The 8,062-nt window shown below is 38.1% G+C and overlaps 1 protein-coding gene and 1 long non-coding RNA gene across 2 annotated transcripts in view; one reads left to right on the forward strand and one right to left on the reverse strand.

Annotated features, from left to right (window-relative positions):
* The window catches only part of LOC128250758 (uncharacterized), a 28,992-nt gene extending 24,981 nt beyond the window's left edge, over window positions 1-4,011 (forward strand). Inside the window, exon 3 of the long non-coding RNA XR_008266742.1 lies at window positions 2,965-4,011. This is a non-coding gene — a long non-coding RNA (uncharacterized LOC128250758). The remainder of the gene's footprint in view (window positions 1-2,964) is intronic.
* Window positions 1-8,062, reverse strand: part of LOC106875169 (ADP-ribose pyrophosphatase, mitochondrial) — a 99,295-nt gene that overhangs the window by 80,164 nt on the left and 11,069 nt on the right. The window lies entirely within an intron of this gene.

An 8,062-nucleotide genomic window follows, 5' to 3' on the forward strand; every position in this document is an offset into this window, starting at 1 on the left:
TATATATATATATATATATATATATATATATATATATATATGCTCACAGATTTAACTTGGTTCTGTCATTTGACAGTGGCCATGCTGGGACATGGCTACTTGAGTTTTGTCAAACAAATTGATGCTAATATTGCTTATGCCTGATACTTAGCACATTAGTCTCTTTTGCCAGAACTGCTAAGTTCACAGAGCAATAGTAGAAGGTACTTGCCCAAGATGCCACACAATGGGACTGAACCAGAAACCATGTAGTTGCAAAGCAAGCTTCTAACCACAGATCCATATATAGTTACTCACTTTACTCTTTTACTTGTTTCAGTCATTTGACTGTGGCCATGCTGGGGCACCGCCTTTAGTCAAGCAAATCGACCCCAGGACTTATTCTTTGTAAGCCTAGTACTTATTCTATCAGCCTCTTTTGCAGAACCGCTAAGTTACAGGGATGTAAACACACCAGCATCGGTTGTCAAGCGATATCGGGGGGGACAAACACAGACACACAAACATATACACACACATGCATATATATATATACATATATACGACAGGCTTCTTTCAGTTTCTGTCTACCAAATCCATTCACAAGGCTTTGGTCAGCTCGAGGCTATAGTAGAAGACACTTGCCCAAGATGCCACGCAGTGGGAATGAACCCGGAACCACGTGGTTGGTAAGCAAGCTACTTACCACACAGCCACTCCTGCGCTTATTGTGCAATAAGTCTTTATATATCAAAAAGAAAAAAATCTACAACTATATATTAGGCAATAAAGTAGATATATTAGACTGTATTATAGATTTAATCTCATAACAGTGAATTTATCTTACTGATTAGTTTCATTTTAAAGAAGCTTCTATGTGTGTAATGGTATGTTAACAGTCATCATACATGGTTGAATGGAAGTGTATAAATTGGGCTCTTTATAACAAAGCTGACCCTTAAGCACATCTGAGTTATATCTCTTAGATGGTCCTTTTTTAGTTATTGTCCTACATGTCGGTATTCAAGTGGTAACTATCCACCCCAATATTTTTTATTTATGTGATTGTAGAATGGAGAGTGAGAGCTGGAGAGGGTAAGGGAGAAAGAGAGAGAGAGATAGGAAAGATAGATTGGGGAAAACATGCTTAGATGTGTGTGTGTATGTGTATGTGTGTAAGCACTTGGTGTGGGCAGGAGGGTACCTTTTTACAGTGAGAGGACTTTAAATGAGACATGAACCAAATCTTACTATTAGGATGTAACTGACCTGTTGACTAAGATATATTTTTGTGATGAGGTCAAGGGGGGAAATTTTCAAGTCTAGAGTTCAGTAAGACCCCCGGTTGGAACAAATTCTTCTGAATAGTCCTTTTCTCTGCTAAACTATGTCTTCACCTCTTATTACAGTTGAAGTAAAATTTGCAATTTTCCAATAATCTCCAATTGAAATATTGTGCAGTTTTCTTTTTCATTACCTGTGTGTATCTCACCTATGTTGCTATGTTGTGTCTCTCCTGGATTTCATAAAAAGGGCTTGAGTCTGGTTTTAAAAGCACTTTTTGTTGCACCCACATCTCTATACATGTATTGTACAGAATCCTATATTACTACCTCTGCCTCATTTACCACAGCCTCTATGTTACACTGGACATTTAATATGCATGTAACATCACCTTTGCATGAACAGCCTGACTTTGCAGGCCTTTTTACTAAAATTTGGTTTATATTGCAAGGTGAATGAAAGACACACAAAGCATGTCAATTAGAAGTTTTCCTGTACATATGTACCAGTGGAAAATGTTACCTTCACAAGAATTAACATTAAGAGGAAACGAGGATGCTAGCCATATAGCATTAAAGTAACACTTTCTCATCATCATCATTTAACATTCATTTTTGCAATCTTGCATGGGCAGACAGAGTTATTTGAGGCAAATTTTCTATAGTCAGTCAGATGTCTGTCCTGTTGCCAGCCCTCATCTGTTTCTAAGCAAGGTAATAATATTTTCCTATGAGCTAGACATGTTTTTCACAGAAAACTAAAAACAAAGAAGTTCACTTGTGTGAGAATGTTGTTCATTTACTATCCTCACATGATGTCTTGTCAAGGGTACTCACAAACACACACATGCATATATATGCTGTAATTGCAGAGGATATGCAAAGACTTGAAAGAAGCTAATATGTGCGATGAAGCTGGATGTGCAATGTCAGTGTGCACATATAGCAGAGTGTAAGTGTCTTAAGAGAAAAATTGGGTATGAGAGGCATCAGATGTAGTGTGCAAGAGAGAAGACTGTGCTGGTATGGCCATGTGATGTGTCTGAATGAGGACAGCCATGTACAGAAGTGGCAATCTGTAAATGTGGAGGAAACCTGTGGAAGAAGTCAACCCGGCAAGACATGGGATAAAGTGGTGAAATCTAATCTTCAAGTGTTGAGTCTCACGAAGGTGATGACAAGTGACCAAGGCTTTTGGCAACTTGCTGTGCTTGAAAAGACACATCAAGCTAACTAGTTGTGGCCAGTACCAGTGGCACATGAAAGGTACTTGTGCCAGTGACATGTATAAGGCACCCATATCAGTGGTATGTAAAAGATATCCACTCTGTGGAGTGGTTGGCATTAGGAAGAGCATCCAGCCATAGAATTCAAGCCAAAACAGGCAGAAGTCCAGTGCATCTCTCCAGCTTACCAGCTCCAGTCAAACTGTCTTACCCATGCTAGCATAGAAAATTGAACCCTAAATGATGATCATATATAATGTTATCCTTTAGGGTGACAATCTCAAAAGAAACTATGTCTGGCCACTTAGAATAAAGTTCCCAATGAGCCATAGGTAAAACGCAATTTATATTTTGTCAGACTAACAATTATGGATTAAATATTTCAAATATATACAGGGTGCGTAAGGTATTTGAGGACATACCATTTCGGGGTCATTGCTGCACTTTTTGCTAACTCTGTATAATCTTTGTTTCAGAAAATAATAATGGCAGACTCTCAGCTTACTCAAGAAATGAAGAGGCATACTGTTATTGTGGTTATAAAGGCTGAGCACAGCGATTTAGAAATATCTCGATTTTTTAAAGTTGCCAGATCTTTCATCCACAAAGTTTGTAGATGGAAACATATCACCGGTATCAGAGCATAAAAAGCATTCTAAATGCTCTGAAATCATCAGAACACCTGAACTTATCCAGCAAGTTCAACAGACCATTGATTATAATCCCAGAAAGTCTATGAGGTCAATTGCACAAGATCTCCATGTGTCAGAAGGAACTGTCAGAAATGTTGTCTACAAAGACATCAGATATAAGTCTTATATGATGAGGAAAGGCCAGTTTGTCAGAAAAGGCAAAATAAAATCACTACATCAGATCTAAAAGGTTCTTAAACAATCTGAAAAATCCAACAGAAGATTTGATTTGATTTTTCTCAAATGAGAAAAACTTCGACCAAGATCAAAAAGTTAACAGAAGAAATGACAGATGGTTATGTGCAGACCTTTCTGAAGTTCCAAGTGTTATACATACAAAATTTCCTGCAACTGTCATAGTTTTAGGGGTTGTCAGCAATGAAGGACATGTGATGCCTCCTTACTTCTTTCCACAAGGCCTTAGATTTAACTCTGCTGTTTACATTGAGATCCTGGAAATAATTGTTAAGCCCTGGATAGACAGTGTATGCAATGGAAAGCCATATGTGTTTCAGTAAGACTCTGCAGTATCACACATGTCTCTATTAACACAGGAATGGATGGCTGAAAATTTTCATGGTCACATAACCCCTAACATTTGACTTCCTAATTCTCCAGATCTCAATCCATTGGACTATTACATGTGGAGCGTTGTTGAGAGAGAGGTCAATGAACATGCCCATAACACCAAAGATTCTTTGAAAGCTGCCATAGTCAGAGTAATGTCCAAAATGAACCAGGACCACTTGATTCGAGCATGTAGATGATTTAGATCTCATATAGAAGCAGTTTTTGAAGCTGAAGGTGGCTTTCTTGAATAACATTATAGAAAAGAAGGTTTATGTTTATCCTCATAACATTTCTTGATAAATAAAGTTATCTGTTATTACATATCTGTTTTTTTATAAACATAAATCTTTCCTCAAATGTCTTACATACTCTGTATAATGCATAAACAGAACCTGAGATCTTGCTTTAAGATTCATGGCGTGTTTTATAAATATGCCTCTTCGAGTATCATAATAGCATGAAACTATTAGTATCTCTTTCAGCTGTGTATTTACTCTCTCTCACACACACACACACACACACACACGCGTGTTGTGTTTGTGTATGTATGAGTATGTATGCATGCAGTTAAGAAGCTTACTCCCCACCATCACTGCTATCTTTCTTCTTTATCTTCATCTTTCCAATTGTCACTACTTACTCTTACAATGTGAGATAGCTGTGTGTCCCCCTCTGTCATACCTTAGCTCCTTAGCACCTGGCATAAAGTCACCTTCTCCTTCCTAAGAACTTAGCCACGTGAACTTTCCTCTTTCCTCATATTCTCTGCCTTCCAACTTACTTGGCAATCTCACTAGTGCCTGTGGTGAAAAAAAAAAGAAGCACTCAGCATGCATTGTCTGGTGGCTGGCATTAGGAAGGGCATACAACCATACAGCCATACAAAACATGCCAATGTTGACACTGAAGGCAAACGCAGCCTTGCTGCATGCCATATCCTATCAAACTGTCCAACTCATGCCAGCAGGGAAAATAGACATTAAATGATGGTGATGACGATGACAACAATGATGCTGATGGTGGTGGTGGTGGTGGTGGTGGTGGTGGTGATGGTGATGGTGGTGATGATGATGACATGTATCTTTGGTGTCATGGGTCTGTCCCTGACCTCACTACTTGGCCACCAGTATAGGTTTGTTTATGTCCCCATAACTTAGCAGTTCAGCAAAAGAGAATATTGGTTTCAAATTTTGGCACAAGGCCAACAACTTCAGGGGAGGAGGTAAGTCGATTATATCAACCCCAGTTCTTGAATCACACTTATTTTATCGATCCAGAAAGGATGAAAGGCAAAGTTGGCCTTGCTGGGATTTGAACTCAGAATGTAAAGACAGACAAAATATCACTAAGCATTTTTGCCCAGCGTGCTAATGATTCCACCAGGATGCTGCCTTAGACTTAATAAATATTGGGGTTCACTTGTTTGACTTAAAACCCTTCAAGGTGCCACTCATGCAGGATTTACTTGGGAGATAAACAATAACGGTCTTTGCTGTTTTGGGGGAATAATTGACCTAAGGATTGCATCATAATGCCCTTGACTTTCCTAACGCCTCAACTGTGAGCTACACCACCACCATCACCACCACCACTACCACCATCACTATACCATCATCACCACCACCATCACCACATCAACAACAAATCTTTGTTAATTAGTATGTTAAAGCTTGAAATTCACTGTGACTAACAAAAACAAATGCTATTGACTCTAGTGCAAGAAAACAAAAGAATATAGCTGTTGTAATGTAATTAGCAATTGAAATTAAATTATATAATAAGTCATGCCATAACTTTAAACAAAAGACTGGTCGTTTTGTAATCTTGTAATTATCTGAAAGTAGTGTCCTCAGTTTATGTATTCATATATGTATGAATGTATGTATGTATGTATGTATGTATGTATGTATGTATGTATGTATAGATTGTGTATATAGATAATATCATTTCCACTCCATTTTTTCCATCTAAAACTTTCACTGAGTGTCAATCTGATATATTCACAATGTACATCTAATTAAATTCTGTTGTTTTTCCTGTTTTGGGTTTTGATTTGCCCCCACCCACGCATGTATCTATGTATGTGTGTGTTTGTGTATATATTTATATATTGGCTCATCCCATAAATAATGCGGTTTTTTATACTTCTTTTATGTTTCAAAATTAATATAAACAAAGTTCTTTTTTAATCTAAACTATACTCTCCTCCATTTTCTACAATGCTCCTCTATCTATCTGGTAGACTTGCAAGGCCCCTCTTCTAAAATTCACTTGTCCATGATGAAAAATACTCCTCCAGTACTCTTCTGACCTTGTCTACAAAATTCATATTTTATTCATCCAAACGATTTTGTAGACTGTGGAATAAATGATAATCACATGGGGCAAAGTCTGGCAAATATGGTGGATGGGGCATCGTTTCCCATTCAAACTGCTCCAGCCTTTGGAATTGACATTGTATGTGGCTGAGCATTATCCTGATGGAAGAACACCTTTCGTCTTGAAACCAAAGATGGTCATTTTCCTTCTAGCACTGACTTAAGCTACCCAAGCTGCTCACAGTAGATTTCTGTTGTTATCATTTGGTTTGGGTTTAAAAGTTCAAAGAGGACTAAACCTTTTATATTGCACTAAACAGATAGCAACACCTTATATGGGTGAAGACCTTCTTTAGCCTTGTGTGCCGGTGTTTCTCCTTTCTCTACCCACTATCTTTGGTGCTTGACATTCTTATAGAGAACCCATTTCTAGTCACCAGTCACTATTTGGTTAAAAAAAAAAGGTTCATTCATGAGACATGACACCAAAGAAGAGCACACATTCACTCATGTGTGCATGAATTTGTGAGGAACCCATTGATCCAATTTGATGACTTATGTGATGACACACAGGAGTCAATGAATGGTTGAATGCAACTGAAAAAAAACTGCATTATTTATGGGATGACCTAATGTGTGTGTGTGTATGTGTGTGTGTGCGTGTGTGTGTATGCTGCTCCACTATATAACAATTCCCCTAAAGCAAACATATTTAAAGAAGAAATAGCTTACACACCTACTATTAGACCAGAAATAAAGAAAAGAAAACATGGACACAGGAAAATTATCTGGTTCACACCCCCTTACTCCCCTGAAGTGACCTTTAATATAGGTTAATATTTCTTGTTACTTATAGACAGACATTTTCCAATACATTATAAATATAGAAAATTCTTTAATAGGCATAACCAAAAAATTAGTTTTAATTCCACCCCAAACTTTAAAGCATAATTACACACAATGCAACACAACAACACGAAGCTGGCTGTTCCCGCAGGGTAAAAGACTTGTGCAGACTAAATGGAACCTGTATGACTGAGGCCATTATTTATGAAACCACCATAATTTCCACGAATGCTAATAATAGTTTCATCCAAGAGATATGTAGGTCTCACAGAGGGAAATTTCAGAGCAAGATTCAACAATCACACCTTAAACTTCAGACACTGGAATAAACGAAAAGCTAGAACATTCATATTGCCAGACATCTCGGTCCACTGTCAATTCCTCTGTGAGTCCCAACATCCTGAGATCAGTACTCACCACTTCATCCCATGTCTTCCTGGGTCTTCCTCTTCAACAGGTGCCATCTACTTTCACTGACTGGCATTTCTTTATACAGCTGTCTTCGTTCATACGCATCCCATGTCCAAAGTCTCTTCTCTCTTGCATGCTGCATTTGATTCCTCTTATGCCCAACTTTTCTCTCAGCACATTTGTGCTTTGTCATTCATGCACATTGATGCTGCACATCCAGTAGAGCATACTGCCTTCATTTCTCTCTAGTCTACGTATGTAAAGCAGGAGGGGAGAATTTATGACAGCCGTAACTTGCCTGAAGATTCTGTTCACTAATAGGTGAAACTCAGAATAGCAAAAGACTGACTTAACGAACATGAAATACATTATCAATCTGTATATGGTACTGAGTAGTATTTCCCCAATATTTAACAATAAATGGATACACTCCTCTCCCAGCTGAGGGGTCTTTGTCAAGCAAGTTACTTGACAACCCTGTTGGTGTTGGTGCCACATAAAAAGAACTAGTGCTGGTACAACATGAAGAGCACCCAGTACACTGTAAAATAGTTTGTCTTTAGGAAGTACATCCAGTCATAGAAACCATGTCAAAGCAGACAACAAAGCTGGCAGTTCTCTGGCTTGCCAGCTCCTTTGGGACTGTCTAACCCATGCCAATATGGAAAAAGGGTATTAGATGATGACAATGATACATACACACACACACACATATATATCCTCTGATGGAAATATAT

The sequence above is a fragment of the Octopus bimaculoides genome, chromosome 25 (assembly GCF_001194135.2).
Source record: "Octopus bimaculoides isolate UCB-OBI-ISO-001 chromosome 25, ASM119413v2, whole genome shotgun sequence".
NCBI lineage: Eukaryota > Metazoa > Mollusca > Cephalopoda > Octopoda > Octopodidae > Octopus > Octopus bimaculoides.